Consider the following 20,158-nt stretch of genomic DNA (forward strand, 5'->3'; position numbering starts at 1 on the left):
ACAAGTGTTTTTATCTAGGGAAAGCAATTTGATAAAAAATCCAATGTCTTCTTGCATTAATGAAATGAATAGAGATGTATTACAATTGTGTTGCTCAACTGAAGACACCCTACAAGTGCATAACCTCTCTCTCTGCTCATTGAAGGCCTCTGACCCAAACTTAGTCAAATTTTGCCGCGACTTGAGCTCATATTTCCTTGCGTTTTTCCTTGAGGAATTAGCCCCTATTATTTAGGAACCTCCTCTAATTTAATTGCGTAATTCCTTAGGTTTATCATCTGACTACATGCAACACTTATACACTTAAGGCTAGTCTACAACTAATGTAACACTGCATTGGAATGCCCACCTCACCTGGGTAACTCAAATTCTCTACATGCACTAGTTTTTTTTGGGCTAATTGATTAGTTAACTGGATAATCACTAAGTTTGACTGAAGTGCCACTGCTTAATTGGCCTTCCACTAGTTCCTCCAAAAGTTTGAACTAGTTTAACTGAAAGCAACCTAAGATAACTGACCTTGATTGCTACAAATTAGAAATCATACATGCAGAACTGAACTCTAATTCCTCCAACTAGAATTTACTGAGTAAACTAGGTGACACAAGCCATGTCACACAAGTTAACATCATCCAAGTTTTCTGTTGATGTGGAAATTCAATTTTTCTCAATTTAATCAAGGCAAAATCAAATTGAGAATTTATTGATGCATTTTTCAACACCAATCCCATGTTTGCAACAAGTTCCAACCAACAATATTTTCCATGGACAATACCAACCACAACTATACCAATTTTCAATTCAAGATGTCTCTTCAAGTGCTAACACTAGGCATAGTTGTATATTTTCCCTCCACACTTTTCCCAATTACTAAATTGCTCAACCACCAACGCAATCCTACTATAAGAAGACACCTTTCCAAACCTCAACTTGCTACAGGGTATAAATTAAGCGTGAAAGGCTAAAATACACCAACATGACATCGTCATGTGCTCCATGGAATTATCCAAAGTCAATGAAGAACCAAATTGGAAATTCCTCTTGACCTATGTCACTGCATCTCCATTGAAGTATACAACATGCCTTTGATCCCACATGTGACTTGATTATTGGGAAGATGACTTTCCTTAATTTCCACTCCATGATCTTCAATCACAACTTGAGGTTGTTGTCTGGCAAGGAGGGTGCATGAAGGCTATGTTGTCATTGACATATTGTACTTCCTCCTTAAATGGGGTTCTGTGTTATATCCTTTGCATGCTTCAGATATACATTGGGTGCCACAACAGTGGTCGGCCCCTATTCCCAATGTTTCATTTATTGTACATAGGTCATCAAAACTTTTCTTTATCATTGTGGGGTGTAGGGGTTATGGCAACTTCCACCACCCCAGTTGTCCATTTATTTCTATTTGCCTAGCCTGGAGCTCGCATGCGATATTGGCTATCTAATTAGCTTCTACATTTATTTTTAGGATATCAAACAATTTTTTTCATGGGATGAAGCAATTTGTCACTTGCAATGTTTCGGCTAGAATAAATTCTTGCAACATGCCATGCATCTCTTTTTGGTTATTGGTCATGTGCCCCCATCCCCTCTTGCCACTTTGAATTTTTCTTTGAAACTACATTGAAATGGAGTATCCAACTTTTATTTTCCTTCTTCCACTCATATAACTCTTGATTTAATAATCTAATTAGCCAACAACAATTATCTCTTTTGGATCTAATTGTAATTGTTGTGCCTCTCTTTTCCAGATCCACCATTTTAGCTAGTCAGTCTTGTTCCAAGGAGTCCAAATTTTTATTGGGTTTGCACAATTTTAGACACCCAAATTCGGCACACACGGATATGTATTTCATAGTTGTTGATCTAGGAGCTTAGCTGAAATTTTTCAAGTGTCATAATTCCTTGACAACCATATATTCTAACCATAATTCCAACGCTAGTTCTTGTTTTAATATAGTTTGCACCATCTATTTTTCTTGTTCTTGAATCATTTCAATCCATGTGAATGTTAGATATTTTTCCAAGAATATGATTGACGCCAATGCCACAACAATGGACGCAAACCAGAACAATTTCCAATCAGCTGATCGACACTACCTTGCTCCCAAATATTTTCGTCAAATCTGATTCTTCGACTCACCCAATGTTGATATTCCGAAGCTTAGAAATCGTCCCCAACCACTAGGGAAATTTAGAGGTCTAAAATGGGCTTCCTAAGGAAATTATAAAATAATAGTGGAAATAATAAAATTAGATCAGATTACATCATCAAGTTTTAGAGGGAAAAAATAAAAAATATTTTTTTCAACTCGTATTTTCAACTTATCTCTTTATTGGTTTACTCAAATTTTGAATGGCGACACTTGTTGGATACAAAATTTGATTCGTCATCCAAGAAGTACCCATGTTGCATACTTTTGATGGACCCTACTACACAAAAAATGAGAAATACATTTAAAAAAAAAATGTGATTGCAACATGGGTACTCAATGAATGAGGAATTAAATTTTGCATCCAATGAGTACTCCCACTCGAAATTTGAGTAAAATCTTAGGGAGATAAGTTGAAAATATGAGTTGAAAAAATAGTTTTATTATTTTATTATTTTTTTCACTCCAAAAATGGTGAATCGTCCCCCATGGTTTACATCATCATCTTGAATCCTATTGGTTCTTATAAAGTTTATTTTGGTTGTACATTTTTTTAGGAGGCTCATTTTAGACCTCAAAATTCCCCTAATGAAGTTTTCACGGATCTTCATCGACTTGTCATATCATCGAGAAGCACTATGGATAATTTCATCCCCCTTCGCATTTCCCTCAGCACAATGAAGGGCTATTATAGGGAAGCAATTTAAGTTCGCCCCTAGTGGACGTATTTATAATTAATACATATATGTTTTAATCACTTATCTAGCAAGCGTCAAAATGGATCAATTCTCTTGAGGTGCAAACCTCTTTTAGAGTGCAAAACTTGAAAAATTATTTACCATGCGAGAGATTTTATCCTTATCATTACTTGATAGATCCATAGTTTATATATATATATATATATATATATATATATATATATATATACACACATAACGTTATATACACACATAACGTTAACAGTAGATTATTTAAATTAACATAAGTGTTGAAATATTTTATTTGCAAACTATATGTTATATTTTTAAACATATATGTATTTATGACTTACATTAAATTTATTATTATTTTTTAAATGTCATATATCAATTTTATATTAAGAATTGAATGAATTACACATCCCCCTCCTATTAAGAAGTAATCATTTATTTATTTCTCTTTGAACATTGAAATATTTTACTTTCTCTCCATACATGTAAAGTTGGTATTGAAAAATAATAATTAACATGCATATTGAAAGAGTTTATAAAATCTGAATATTTTTGAAAAATATATAAGAATTGTATATATTCTCACACTCAAAATAAAAATATAACTTTTTAAATTTTTAATTATTTTATAACTATTAAAATTTAATTTTAAAATTATATTATTTAATATGAACATATAAATATTTAGTTATGGCAAAAATTGATCGTAGAATATTTTTACTATATCTTTATCTCGTATTATATTGTAACATGAGCATGAATAAAGTTACATATATCTCTCATAATTGTAAAAATTAACCATTATAATTTAAAAAATTAATATTTATATCATAATAGTTATTATTATTATTAATAAAAATAACATTAAATAACCCCAAAAAACCTCCCCTAAAAAAATATTAAATATAAATAATTTTTCCCAATTAGATTTTTATATATCATGTTATTATGATTTTTTCCCACTATAAACATCATTTATCCATTAAGTGCAAACTTCTAAATTGCAAGAACCCGGATTTTATTGTAGCCATGTGCTTGCCTCCAGCACTGGTCGCAAAGCTTGCCCATACGAGATTACAGTATAGTTGTGGAACTCCTCCAAAAACGTTTCACCACTAGTGAAAGTTCAAATGACGCTCTTGAAGAACTGTGACACTTCAAATGCCAATTAACCACTTACCATAGGGATGATAATTGCAACATTTAAATGTATTTGCATTAAAATTTCCTGACTTTCATAACAGTGTAGGTATATATAACTGAATTTGTTTTTGCACTATTTTTCTTTGGCTAGAGAGAACTTCATATTTTCGGTAGTATTATGTAAAGTAATTATGTCATTTTTTTCATAATTAATTAATAAAATGTCATATCAACAAATAAAATATAAAGTTATTTATGATTTTTTTAGCATGTTATTGATTCAATGTATTGTAAAATTTATAAATTAAAAATCTTCATATTAAAGTAACATAAATTTTAATACTTACCCCGATTGGGATGCGGGTTGACAGTTGGGACAACCTACTCATATTAATGATCAGTATTTCTGAAATTAGTAGCCGCCCTCCCCTTTCCATGTTAGAGTCCTATAGTGATAGGATTCATAATTTTGAATTGGTTGAGATTAAGTATTGTAATATTGTACATACTTTTGCTTTCTGCAAATGTTTTCCATATTAAAATTAAAAAATGTAAAGAGGGTATGTCCTACAAGAAATATCAAAGGACAAAAAGAATAAGAAAAAAAAATATGAACCCCAAACAAAAATAGATCATGAAAGTGTGCAAGTCCAAGTACCACTACTCTTTACTTTACTGTTTAAAATAATGGTTGTGTGTAGCCACTACCTATGATAGTCAAATTGTTTAATCTTGACTACTTCATGCTTTAAATTTCCTATTTATAGTTAGAGAATAAAGCTTTAGCCAAACAGTTTAATCTTGGGAGATCAGTAGATAGGTAGAGAAATAAAAGGAGCTCATCAATTTAATCTGAGCCCTTGGAAGATATAAGGTTAGCAGTAGATAGTTTGTTTCATAAAATTAAAAGGAAAGAAAAGGGTTTCCTAACTTAAGTGCACCCAATAAAAGGAAGAAAAAAGTAAAAGGGTAAATAGAAAAAAGGTTGTAGAAATACAAGCCATTTGAGGCATAAGCACATTTGTCATGCTTAATCATGTGTTTCAGTGTGTAGGAGCAGTTATGAAAGAAAAAGGATGCTCATAAGTTCATTTGGTTAACTTCCCCCCATTCCGTTTCACCCCTCACTACATACATATTAATTTCCCCTTTTACCACTTCATTACTTATGTAAACCCTTTTTCCCTAGTGTGAAACCCATTCCCCTTTGAAAAAATCACTTTTGCTTGATTAATTTTCTTAAAAACCCCAAAAAGCCCACTAAAACCTCTTATCCTAACTATTATCTCCCTCTCGCATTACTTTATTAACTCCGCTACAATATCATTTTCCCGACAAAACCTTGGCCCACTCCATAAACCTGCATTACAGAATAACCCCACATTTATCCATTAATTAATTACACTTAAGTGTAATAAACCCCTGTGCCTTGCTAAATGTCTCCCCCATCTCCCGCCGTGCATCTCTGCCATGCGTTGGTCGTTGGATTTTGCACCCCCAGATCCTGCGACCCTCGCCCATATCGCGCACATCATCTCCCGCCCTTTACTGGCTCGAGCGCATGCAATATGGGCGGTATTGCTCAGGCCCCCCCTGGGTTATGTGGTGGCACTGCGTCAAGTCACGTGATCTTGGGTAAAAACCACCAATTGCACAAAAGCGGTGCAATGGATCCCTAAACCGCCTCCCCCTCGAAAGAAAAAATCGTCACTGTTCACTAAACGAATTTCCGCACCATTTTCTAACAACTCTTGGTTAAAAGCCCGCAAACCCCTAGTTTCACTTTTTTCGTTCATTTTCTCTGCGAAAGCGTCCTAAGCTCTCCTGCACCCCCGAGCGTCTAGAACTAGTTCTGACAACCAATTGCCTCCCAGACACGCTTCGAAAGCCCATTTCAGCGCTCCAGTGCACGACTAAAGCCACAGAACCCTCTGCAGCCACCATTCAAAACCAGTTTGCATCTTGAACCTCAAATTCTAGGTATTTCAACAAAGAACCAGAACGACCCTCTCAAATTCAAAAGTATACAATAAATTCAAACATTAAAGTAATTGAATTTAATAAATTTCCATTGAATTGAGAGTATTTCCCCTCAAATACCGAAACCCCTATCTTGCAAACTGTTAATACCCTATCCTTGTACCAGAGTTGTCAAGACTCCATTTTCACAAGTTGTGTAAGCCCAATTCCCACATTTTATCACAAAGATGGTTGCCCAAACCTCTTTGGATGTCAGACTGGCCTCAACCCCTCACCTGGACATTGACCATTTAGGCTTAGCAAATAAGGATTTTCAAATTAAAGACACAGCCACTCTAGGCCACCTTCTGAGAATCTACTCCTGGAGTAAGGATAGGTTCCTAAACCATGTTGATGACATCAACCTTTGGGAATCCAATTTTCCCAAATATATATTTCCATAAGTTCACACATTCCCAGACATTATACATTTTTGTCATGCGTGTTACATTCCAAGCCAAAGGGCTATTGTTGCCCCAAACCATGAATTGTTATTCACTATTGCACCAGAGTCTATAAACCAAATGTTGCAAATCCGACCTAGTCTTAATCTGATCCCTTTTTCCATTGGAAATTTGTTGGACCAGTACATCACAATAGACCCAGTGAAAGTCAAACAAATTTTCCATAATTTCATCATTGAGGAACGTCATACTCTTATAGACATTCCACCCTATGCTGCCACTATTTTTTCAGAGACTAGTAGGAGAATAATCACCATGCTCTCATGCATCCTAAGATACACATCAAATGAGTATGTGGATAAGGTCATCATGGCCTTCCCATCCATTTTCACTCCAGGCAAGCCTCCTGCTATCATGTTTGATTATGCCCCACTCATTGCAGATAGAATGCATGAACAATTCACTAGACTACTCACTGAAAGAGTTTTCAAATACTCTTCTTTGATGTTTCATATGTTCTTGTATTACCAGACATATAAGTTCCCTTTGACAATCCAGAAATTGGACACCAAGGGAAAGGAGAGATCAGTCATATACTGGACACCTTTGGTCCACAAGTTTTCCACATCATTCACCTACAAAGACTTCATAGACTCTTTTGTGTACCCAGTCATGAACATGATGACTTCTAAGACTCCGCATAGAATTAGCCCAGAGATCAAGAGAGTACTGTAATTTGCCAAGAACAACAAGGTGGGAGATTGGTACTTGTAACAAAACCACACTAAGATCAGAATTTATGGTTGTGAGCTAGCCCCCTATAAGTTGCCCAATACCTCCCTATGAGGATATTTTCTCTTGAGTAATTCAGACAAATCATCAGCTCTGATGAGATCCACTTCTTAGCTTATAGGAAGAAAACACAGTTAAAGCTAAGAAACCAAATAGGCCCATTCATTTGCAACAACAAAGAGGCTAGACCAGACGCTGAGAAGTTACTTCAACTAATGAAATTAGGAAACAGTTTCATGTGGAACTATGACCCTCATGGGGTCATAAACAAGCTCGGACTCAGGGTCAAGTTGGAAGCATACATCCACCGCCCAAGACCTGACATTGAACAATTTTCTAACCAGGATGAGTGGGTGTAGAACACCTTGATTGACATGCACAACATTGTAGTGGATGTAGAGAACACACTTATTGATTTGGCAAGACAATTTGATAAAAACTCTTTCCTGCAGGTTCCAGAACAAGGGGAGCCAATGAACATTCCTCCTGTCATACAGACTCCACTAAATGAGGGGAAGAATCCTAAGAGGAGTAGGGATGAGGCATCTAGCTCTGCCATGGAGACTACTAATGAGCTGGTTGAGCCAAGCAAGAGGCCCAAGTTGAATCTTTTTTTTGAACAAGAGGAGAACATTGCATCAGAGGAAATAATTGACACTGAGGCAATCAGATAAAAAGGTAAAGAAGCATCTGCATCAGAGGAAACACAACAACCAACAACCTCCAATACATAGATGATAGAGAGACAAAAGAGTATGGAGGTTTCTTCCTATGTCAGTCCAGCTGACAAGGAAAAGAACATCAAAGACAGATTCAAAGAGATAAATACGAGGAATGAGAAACTGAAGGAAGAAACATATGCCCAATTCCTCAAGCTTGCACTGCCAAACCAAACTAGACTGATGTCAGCCTTTGACATTAAAGAAGGAAAAATTCAAGTCTCATTTTTGTAGCCCACCGTATAGCAACCGAAGACCTCAACAGACTACAGGAAGACAAATTTTGAGGTGTTGTCCAGGCATGTTCATCCCATTGATCAGATAGAGTTTCACAAGCAGGCTAGAGAAATGATCTACTCCACCCTCACAACAAAGGCCATGGATTCTTACAAGCTGCAAGATTCATTGGACAATGTAATAGCTCAATTCAAGCTGGAAAAGGCCTCTTCATAGGCTAAAGACACCAGGATAAAGTCCTTGGAGGACTTGGTCATTGAATTGGGCCATGAACCAAGTGATGTTAAGGCCACAGAGAAACTAATAAAAAAGAAGAATGATGACATAGAAACCCTCAAGAAACAGCTCAAGTTGTCTCATTTGTAGCACCCACAGACAAAAGAAGTCTTGGAAAGCCTGACCAATCATGAGGAAATGATGGACTTAGTGCTGCAACTAAATGACCAGTTAAAGGAGATGGAGAAGGAGTTGGATAGCTTGATTCAGCTAAAACAAGCTAGTATTGATAGTGCTCCTGCAACTGCCATTCCAACAGTGACCATAGTTGTACCTTCTACTTTGGAAGCAGCATTAGCTCCCACTGCTCCAATGGCCACTTCACTACCTACATCTGCACCAACTACATCAGCAACATGATCAACAACAACAACTTCCACAAGTGATGGAGCAAAAAGGTTGGTCAAAGAAATGGAAGAAATGTCCATTCAGACCAATGAGATGAACAAAATTAAGGAGAAAGTCACCAGCCTGGAGATAGATTGAAAACTTTCCCAGATCATGCATAAAGAACAACAACAAAAGGCTACGAGGATGAATGAAAGGATGAAAAGCCTGGAGAAAGAACTGACATTTAGTAAACTTATAGGTAAGGCTAAAAAACAACTGTGGGCCAATATCATTGACTCTATCAATGATATTTGGCCATCCATCCAGGTAATTTTTGAATAGATTGATTTGATAAAGCAGGTTACAGAAGCCATTGAAAGGGTTAAAACAGAATTTGGAGATATCCCAGAGGAAGCAGCAAGGATCATCCACTTCCTCAACTCCAAGAATAAGTATGAGCTGCAAGAACTGGAGATACCTGACAGAACAAGTACAATTTTGGAAGTCAAAAAAGTCTTCATTAAGAGGAATTTAATGTTGAATTTAGAAGATAAGTGTCAAAACATGCAAATAGCCATTGACAGGTTCATGGCTAAGTTCAAACTTTTGAAGGAAAAGGAATTACCTAATCCCTTAGTAATAAATGATAAGTTAATGACACATTAGGATTATAATAAGAAAATCAGGGAAGTGGCTAGAGAATAGGTAATCACTTCATCCATGAAGGGCATGCCAACAGGGAAAGTGTTGTATCAAACTTTTGAAAACTTGTTTTACCTCTAGCATGAGGTAAAACACCTGTTTATTAATAAGCCTACTTTTGCCAAATATACAGAGGTAGATGAAATATACATAAAGATGCTCAATATCCAATTGCCACATTAGGAAAGATGGGAAAAACTGAATGATTTACTATAGTAAATACACAGTAAAAATATAAATGTACAGTAAAAAGTTAAATATCACAGTAAAAGGATATTGACAGGTCAGCAAGGTGAAAGTGTATCAGATGAAAGAGTATCCGGTGAAAGGTTAAAGTAAAATAGAACATCCAACATAAAGACCAAACAGCCAAGCAACATAAAGGGAAAAAGATCAAAGAGCAAGCCAGCAAAACCTAAATAACAGAGACAGGAAGCAGCCGTTCAATAGTTGTTTCTATCTTCTTGCATGAAGATATGTCTTTTTCCTAGATTAGTTCTCAATGCAGTTTGAGATATTTTGTAGTTCCTTTTGTATAAATACCTCATGATTCGAAGTATTATGGTGGATTATTTTACATTTATAGAGTTATTTTGATCTTAAACCTAAGGGTGATTGTACCATTTTCAAGTCAACAGAGTGGAGCAAGTAATAAAAGCATTTCACTACAGGATTCATGAGATGAGCCATTTGCAGTGAAGTATCTTCTTTGCGTGATTTTGTTACCTTATTATGTGTTCTAAATTTGAATGAATTAACTGGAGATATTACTTAGAAATTGTTTAAGTACATTCTGTTTTGCACAGTTAGTCATTTACATGTTTTCCTTTGATGCCCAGATTTGAAAACCCTTAATTGCTCTCCCATCTCAGTTGACTTCTTTCATTCCTTCTAGAGTCCGGCCTAGGGAACCCTTAATTTCTCCCTAGATCCGATTTGAAAACATTCCATAATTTAGCCTTTGATTTCTGCAGTAACTCATTTATCTTGCCCTGTAGACATTGTTTTTAAAACTGAATCTAGTCTTGTTTGTCTGACATTCGACTCTATAGCCCAATGGTAAAAGCAAACGTTTTTTCATCTAAGTAAAGTGATCCCACCACCCAATTTCAAGCCAAAACCCAAGTGCAAACAACAAATAGCCTAAAATCATCTTAACTAAAACAAAGTTAAATTATAAAGAGAGAGCCCTCTATGAGCATCAGGAAGGTTAGGTCCTGATCTCCAGAAGTGGTTTGTGGTTACCTTTGACTTTACTTTCTTTATTAACGTCAAAAGAAATATCACAGTGATAACATTTTTGGTGACCATATTGGGGAGTTCGATTCCCAGTCTCATAAAACTTTAAGGAAACCTTAAATTTAATCTTAAGCCCCTTAAGGTCATTTTTCTGAAGTTAATTTTGAAAAATTTCATAAAAAAATAGTTTAAAAAGTTAAAATTCTAGCTCCCAAGAAGATTCACTATACCAGGGCAAACACAAATCCAAACCCTACAACTATAGTTGATGACCCAGAGAGAATTTTAAGACAACCCAAAATAGCAGAAACTCAAGCAAGTAGTAGCTGGTTAGTTAGAGCCAATTCACTCCCTGAGGAGTTGTTAACTTTAGAGGAAATATCTTTTGATTTGTCATTTGACCTCTCATTATTTAGAAGTAAATCTGAGAATGAAATCCATGAAACAGTCTTAGACCCTGAGTTTGTTCAACTCATTGAATAAAAAAGGATTATTCATTCAGATTTAAATAAATTTGTCATGGAGACTTTTGACAAGATAGAAGCTTGGGCCTCTAAATTAATAAGTAATATAGGTGATTCTTACCTTCAAAAATATGCTGGAATCACTGCCCTTACTATTGCTACCCCTAAAGTTTCTGCACAAACTTCACTCACTGTAAATACCCCTTCTTTTACCACAACTTCACCAATTGTATCTACCATAGTCCAATCACCTAAACCAGTTATTAATCCACCATCCTCATCATCATCTAGTTCACCTCCATCCGTTTCAAGTCCTTACTCAAGTACGACAACTTTACCCCCTATTCAAGCCAGAATCACAGCAATGGCAAACCGATATGCACCTCTAGTTTTACCTGCACAACTCCATGCCATTCTCGGAGATTATCAGAGTAAAATCTTCATGTTTAATGCTACTGGTCAATACACTGCCTAGCAACATCTAAACAATATGTCTGACTTTTTTGAGTTTCATGAGATAAATGAAGAAGATGTCCAAATGAGGTTGTTTACCCAAAATTTGACTGGGGATGTCAAGAAATGGTTCAAAGCCTTTCCTGCCAACCATATTGCAGACTTAGCTAATTTTCACAGATTATTCATTGATAGATGGGAGAGAGAGAAAAACCCATTGAAAATACTTTCTAAATATGAAAACATTAGAAGAGCTCCTAATGAGTCAGTTTAGGAATATTGCAGTAAGTTCAATAATATCTATAATGAAATTCCAGCCAATATTAAGCCTCCACCTGACCTAGTATTAATTAAATTCCCTGGTGGTTTTGACATTGCCATGTCATACCAATTAAGGGAAAGAAACCTTGAAACATTAGAACAAATGCAAAGCAATATTGTTATTGTAGAGGCCAACCTATTAGCCAAGAAAGCCCGAATGGGAAAAGAAAAGAAATTTGCATTTAAAGAGGAAACTTCCACTTCAGATGGAAAGGTAGATATTTTAGCCAGGAGTTTAGAGAGAATAATGGATAGATTAGAAAACATGGAGAGGAAAAATCAATGGGAGAATCAACAACCACCCCCACTAAGAAACCCCAATTTTAGGAAGAACCCTAACACTATAAAAAAACACTACACCAGATCAACAGATTAGGCCACCCTTCCAAGAAAAGTATGTTGAGGATTCATAGAACCAAGAAGGAGAGGATGATACCCAGATTGACTTACTAGAAACCAAAGATGAAGACACTGTTTTTCTTACTCAAGAAGAACAATAGTTATATATGTTGCAGTAGTTGCAATTAGAATCTGGTGAATCCTTTGATTTTAAACAGGGATATGAGTCAGCTATATATGAGGTACACAAACAATAAAACTTAAGAAGTAAAAAGAACAATGAGACTCCCATTAAAAGGTCCATCTAGACCCGGACTAAAATAATAAAAGAAGCTCCTATTACCAAAGTGTTACAAATCCTCCCTAGGGGAACACCAGAGACTTCTACCCCTAAAATTGTAGATATAACCTCCACTGAAACTCAAACAAAGACAATTACTGAAAACAATCAAAATAAGATAAATCAAGGCAAAACAGTAGAAACACAGACTGAAATGCCTAGTACTGAGAAACAGGATAAGAACACACAAACTGCACATGTTAAGGAATATTTAAGTCAAACAAACAAAGCTCAGCTCCCTTTCAACATCAAAACTGAAATAGAAAAATTAAAAATATCAGTTCCCTTGACAGAACTAGTAAAGAATGAATCATATAGGTCACATATAACTGAAACTTTAAACATAGGAGAGGGAGAGGATGTTGTTAACTTAAATGACGATTAGCCTGAATTATTGTTTGGCCCTGAAGCCAATGGTATTCATCAGCAAGGGGGAGTTCCTCCTTTCTACATTAGCCTAACATTCATGACAAAATATTTCATAATCCTATGTTGGACTCAAGGGCATCCCATAATTTGAAGCCAAAGACAATCATGGTGACACTGAACCTAAACATTACTAGACCATATAAGGGTTTGTTTTCTTTTGACTCCAGCCAAGTTATATGCCTTGGTTTGAAAAAGTACTTATGTGTAACTCTTGTCCAGTGCCCTGCAAAGAGTATTCTAATGGACATTGTAGTTGCAGACATCCCACCGAAATATGGAATGTTGTTATATCGCTCATGGGGAGCAAAACTGCAGGGATCCTTGCAGTTGGATATGTCTTATGCCACCATATCTATTTTTGGCCAAACAAGAAAATTATATAGAGAGACCTTGATGAAATACATGGTAAGTAGTGATAAAAACCACAAAAATTTCCCATATACTCCATGCATTCAGATATGGACTCTTTTATCCTGTACAATGCAAATCATGACAATAAGGAAATCACAGCTAAAGACCTGAAATACAAAATAATTGACAGTGAGAACATTTTTCATGAGTCACTATGGCATCTAGACTTTGATGGGTTTGTCAATAGGTTAGGGGCTGGTGCAGGAATGTGGATCCATAATATGGAGAATAATCATGATGAGAGACATGCTTTCAGATTGAAATTCAAGTGTACCAATAACATGGCCGAATATGAAGCCCTAATTCTAGGGTTACAATTGGTTAGGAAACTTGGAGCCAAAAGAGTTTCCATCATGGGAGACTCAGAACTCATTATTAAACATATTAATGGTGAATACGCTGTGAACAATCCTAGACTTGGTCAATATACTAAAGGGAAACCGTTCTAGACTTAATCAAAGACCTCCTAGAAACAAACTTTGCTTCCATTCATAGAAAACAAAACATGCAAGCCCACAGTCTAGCCACTTTTGCTAGTACCTGTAAATTTCCATTTCAACCCAACCATCAGTGCACTGCAGAAGTCAGACATAGACCTGTTATACTAGACAACCTAAGGTATTGGTATATTTTCTCCTAGGATTCTCATATTTACGATTTCATGAACAATGAAGGTGAGTTTCAGAATTGTAAGATAGACACTGACTATACAGTAGACAATAATATAGGAAGTAACATAGATGTGAATATTTTAGATATAGCTAAACCAACTAAATTTACTAGAGTAGAAATAGATAGTTTAGAGAATGTAGAGATTGAAGAAATAATGAATGATGATCTTGAGATTCTTAATCTAAAAAGTAATTTTTTTCCAAAGGGATTAGTCCCTTTAGAATATTTGTTTGACTCTAATGATGTAGCTAGGAAACCCAAAACAGAACTTTTGAGAGCTGACATAGAAGAGGTTAACATAGGAAATAAGGATAAATCAAAACTCATTAAAATATCAAAAGCCTTACCTCAAGAGGAAAATGTTAAATACATCAATCTGTTTAAAGAGTTCCAGGATGTATTTGCCTAGAGTTATGAAGACTTAAAATCTTATGACACCAACATAATCCAACACAAAATACCTCTAAAAGAAGATCATAAACCTTTCAAACAGAAACTTAGGAGAATAAACCTAGTTCTTATGCCCTCTATTGAGAAAGAAGTTAAAAGAATATTTGATGCCCAAATTATAGCCCCCATTAGATATTTAGATTGGATTTTAAACTTAGTCACTACTAGGAAAAACACTTGTGAAATTAGACTTTGTGTAGATTTCAGAAATTTAAACAAGGTCTCACTAAAAAATAACTATCCTCTACTAAAAATGGACCATATCCTACATAGGGTAGTAGGCTCATCCATGATTTCACTGTTAGATGGATTCTCTGGGTATAACCAGATCTTAGTTCAACCAGAGGACCAAGCCAAAACTGCATTACTACTCCATGGAGTACCTTCATGTATTTGAAGAGGACTTTTGGATTAATGAATGCAGGTGCCACATTTCAAAGAGCTATGGATATAGCTTTTGCCAAGGAGATCCATGACTTCCTAGTAGTATACCAAGATGACATCACAGTCTTCTCTAAATCTAACAATGAACACCTAGACCACTTAAGAAGAGTATTTATCAAATGTAGAAAATTTTGGATTTCTTTAAATCCCAAAAAGACACTCTTTGGTCTGGAAGAGGGAAAACTGTTGGGACATATCTTATCTAAAGATGGGATTAGAATAGATCATGCTAGAATAGAGGCCATTTTGACCATTACCCATCCTAGAAACATTAGAGAGTTACACTCATTTCTAGGCAAGATAAACTTTCTTAGGAGATTCATTTCAAATCTAGCAGCACTGATTAGAGAATTAAATAACATGCTAAGAAAGGGCTCAACACTTAAATGGACAGTGGAGGCCAAACAATCCTTTGAAGCCATCAAGGAAGCCTTAACTAAAAATCCAATCCTGATAAGTCCTGATTTTAACAAGGATTTTATAATTTTTTCTTTTGCTTTAGAACACACCATTGCAGCAGTCTTGCTACAAAAGAATAACCAAGAATATGAACAACCAATTGCATTTTTTAGTAAATCCTTAAGAGATGCCACACTCAAATACAATATTATGGAAAAATAGGAATTAGCTTTAGTAAAGGCTATCAAAGACTTCAGAGTATACATTCTGTATTCTCACATTATTGCTTATGTTCCAAATTTTATAGTTAAGGACATTTTGACACAAAATGGGTCTGAAGGGAAAAGAGGCAAGTGGATTGCCACAATATTGGAATATGACATAGAGATTAAGCCAACTAAGCTTATCGAAGGCCAAGGTTTAGCCAAACTCAAGGCTGAATCGAACTGTCAAGCGTTGATATAAACTTCATTAGTGCCTTTGATGATCAGAAAGAGATGGCGACTCCACCGATCAGTGAACCTTTTATTGATTCATCCTGGCATGCAGATATTATATTTGTATTACAAAATTTACAAGCTCCTCCTGGTTTAACAAGAAATAAAGCTAGATTTTTAAAGATAAAGTCATCAAAGCATTGTATCATAGAGAATGCATTGTTTTGGAAAGACAATAGTGGTATTCTTTTAAATTGTTTACTGAAAAATGAAGCTGATAAAATCATGCAAGAGTTTCATGTAGGGGATTGTGGAGGACACTTGTACTGGAAGACTATTGTTGACAAAATCCTGAGGGCTGGTTTCTACTTGTCCACTTTGTTTGTAGATGTTAAGAAACATGTGACCCCCTGTCAGAAATGCCAGATATTTGAGGGAAAGAGAAAACTTTTACCCTTGCCTCTTAAACCAATTTCCACTGAAATTCCATTTCAATAAAGGGGGTTAGACTTCATTGGAGAAATACACCCAACCTTCTCAGCTCAGCACAAATGGATTCTGACAGCCACTGACTATTTTACCAAATGGACAGAAGCAATACCTTCTAGACAAGCCACATACACTGTCATAATCTTCTTTCTAGAGAGTAATATCCTGACAAGATTTGGATGTCCCCAGAAGCTTATTACTGATAATGCAGTTGCTTTTAAATCCAAGAGAATGATAGACTTCTGTAACAAATACCGCATCACCCTTGGCCACTCCACAACCCATTACCTTCAAGGTAATGGAATTGAAAAATCATTTAACAAAAGCCCAGTCAATATCATTAAGAAATTGCTGGAAGATAACAAAAAGACATGGAACAAGAAATTAGTCAATGCTTTATGGGCAGATAGACTAACTACTAAGAAGTTCATTGGAACATCACCTTATCAGTTGGTTTATGGGATGGATGCAGTTTTCTATCATCTTCAGGAGTGCTAGTGATGAAGATCATCCAGGAATTACAGGTGGAAACAAATGATATTCAGAGAAAGATAAATCAGACGATACACCTGCAGCAGACTAGAGAAGAAGTATATGTAAAATCACAGGTAATCCAGGACAAAATCAATAAAGTTTTTTATAAAAAGACTAAAATAGATTATTTTTACATAGGAGGCAAAGTCCTTATGTGGGATTCAAGGAGAAAAGACAAAGGCAAGCATGGAAAATTTGGTTTTTTGTGGCAACGGCCTTATGTCATTTATGGCTACAGGGGCAACAATGCCTTTTTCTTGAGAGAGATAGATGGATCAGATCTACTAGGAGGACCTGTTAATGGTAGAATGCTGAAGTATTATTTTTCTACTGACTCATAATAGTTCACTTTACTTTTCATCATTGTACATAACAATGTAGAGTTAGTTTGGGTTGGATGGTAATCCTTTGAAGTTGAAGCCCGGAGAGAAGGCCCCGAGATTTGAAGGATTCACTATCATAACTATCAATAAAGCAGAATCACAGAAGGACAATTCACAAGGTAACTACAATCACAATTCAAATGCTATTGATCTTTACAGTTCTTGACATTTCACCAGGAAATGCCATCCCCATGTGGAGCCACTATTAGAGTCTTATAGTGATAGAATTCATAATTTTGAATTGGTTGAGGTTAAATCTTGTAATATTGTACATATCTTTGCTCTCTGCAAATGTTTTCCATATTAAAATTAAAAAATGTAAAGGTATGTCTTAAAAAAAATATCAAAGGACAAAAAGAATAAGAAAAGATATAAAAAAAAAAATATGAACCACAAACAAAAACATATCATGAAAATGTGCAAGTCCAAGTGCCAATAATTTTTACTTTACTGTTTAAAATAATGGTTGTGTGCAGCTTGTCAAACATGCCACTACGCATGATAGTCAAAATGTTTAATCTTGACTACTTCATGCTTTAAATTTCATGTTTATAGTTGGAGAATAAAGATCTAGACAAACAGTTTAATCTTGGCAAATCAGTAGATAGGTAGAGAAACAAAAGGAGCTCATCAGTTTAATCTGAGCCCTTGGAAGATATAAGGTTAGAAGTAGGTAATTTGTTTCATAAAATAAAAAGGAAAGAAAATGGTTTGCTAGCTTAAGTGCACCCAATAAAAGGAAGAAAAAATGTTAGGGTAAGTAAAAGGGTAAGTAGAAGAAAGGTTCAAAAATACAAGCATTTGAGGCAAAAGCACATTTTTCATACTTAATTATGTGTTTCAGTGTGTAGGAGAAGTTATGAAATAAAAAGGATGCTCATAAGTTCATTTGGTTAACTTCTCCAATTTCATTTTACATCTCACTACATATTTACTAATTTCCCCTTTTACCATTTCATTTCTTATGTAAACCCATTTTCCTTAGTGTGAAACCCATTCCCCTTTGAAATATCATTTTCGCTTGATTAATTTTCCTAAAAACCCCAAAAAACCCACTAAAACCTCTCATCCTAACTATTATTCCCCCCCACATTACTTTATTAACTCTGCTACAATATCCTTTTCCCAACAAAACCTTGGCCCACTCCATAAACCTGCATTTATCCATTGATTAATTACACTTAAGTGTAATTAACCCCTGGGCCCCGCTAAATGTCTCCCCCATCTCCCATTGTGCATCTCCACCACACGATCGCCGTTAAATCTTGCACCCCCAGATCCTACGGCCCTCACCCATATCGCACCCATTCATCTCCCAACCTTTACTGGCCCGAGAGCACGTGATATGGGCGGTATTGCTTGGCCCCCTTTGGGTTACGTGGCGTCACTGCATTAAGTCGCGTGCTCTCAGGAAAAAACCACCCATCACTCAAAAGCGGTGCCATGGCTCCCTAAACCGCCTCCCCGCTGAAAGAAAAAACTATGACTGTTCACTAAATGAATTTCCGCACCAATTTCTAACCGCTCCTGATTAAAAGCCCACAGACCCCCAGATTCACTACACTGCCCACTGAAAGAGTTTTCTAATACTCTTCAGTGTTGTTTCATATGTTCTTGTATTACCAGACAGATAAGTTCCCTTTAAGGATCCAGAAATTGGACACCAAGGGAAAGGAGAGATCAGTAATCTACTAGACACCTTTAGTCCACAAGTTTTCCACATTATTCACCTACAAATACTTCATAGACTCTTTTGTGTACCCAATCACGAACATGCTGACTTCTAAGACTCAGCCTAGAATCAGCCCAGAGATCAAGAGAGTATTGCAATTGGCCAAGAACAATGAGGTGGGAGATTGGTACTTGTACCAAAACGACACTGAGATCAGAATTTATGGCTGTGAGTTAGCCCCCTATGAGTTGCCCAAATACCTCCCTATGAGGATATTTGCTCTTGAGTACTTAAGACAAATCATGAGCTCTAATGAGATCCACTTCCTAGCTTATAGGAAGAAAACACAGTTCAAAGTAAAAAACCAAATGGGCCCATTCATTTGCAACAACGGAGAGGCTAGACTAGAGCCTGAAAGGTTACTTCAACTAATGAAATTCGGAAACAGTTTCATGTGGCACTATGACCCTCATGGGGTCATAAACAAGCTCAGACTCAGGGTCAAGTTGGGAGCATACATCCACCACCCAAGACCTGACATTGAGAAATATTCTAACCAGGATGAGTGGGTGGAGAACACTTTAATTGACATGGACAACACTGTATTGGATGTAGATAACACACTTATTGATTTGGAAAGACAAATTGATCACAACTCTTTCCTGTAGGTTCTAGAACAAGGGGAGCCAATGAACATTCCTCTCGTCATACAGACTCCACTAAATGAGGAGAAGAATCCTAAGAGGAGAAAGGATGAGGCATCTAGCTCTGCCATGGAGACTACTGATGAGCTGTTTGAGCCAAGCAAGAGGCCCAAGTTGAATCCTATCTTTGAACATGAGGAGAATATTGCATCAGAGGAAATAATTGACACTGAGGCAATCAGACAGAAATGTAAAGAAGCAACTGCATTAGAGGAAACACAAAAACCATCAACCTCCAATGCACAGATGATAGAGAGACAAAAGAGTATGGAGGTTTCTTCCTATGTCAAACCAGCTGACAAGGAAAAGGACAGCAAAGACAGATTCAAAGAGATAAAGATGAGGAATGAGAAACTGAAGGCAAAGACATATGCCCAATACCTCAAGCTTACAACACCAAACCAGACTAGACTGATGTTAGCCTTTGACATCAAAGAAGGAAAAATTCAGGTCTCATTTTTGCAGCCCACTGTACAGCAACTGAAGA

General features: G+C 36.1%; 1 protein-coding gene across 1 annotated transcript in view; it reads left to right on the top strand.

Moving 5' to 3' along the window:
- Nucleotides 1-20,158, top strand: part of LOC149255199 (protein SENSITIVE TO PROTON RHIZOTOXICITY 2-like) — a 140,298-nt gene that overhangs the window by 12,300 nt on the left and 107,840 nt on the right. The window lies entirely within an intron of this gene.

Source organism: Pinus tabuliformis, chromosome 7 (genome assembly GCF_031772625.1).
Source record: "Pinus tabuliformis cultivar Carrire ecotype Pingquan chromosome 7, CPIR1, whole genome shotgun sequence".
NCBI lineage: Eukaryota > Viridiplantae > Streptophyta > Pinopsida > Pinales > Pinaceae > Pinus > Pinus tabuliformis.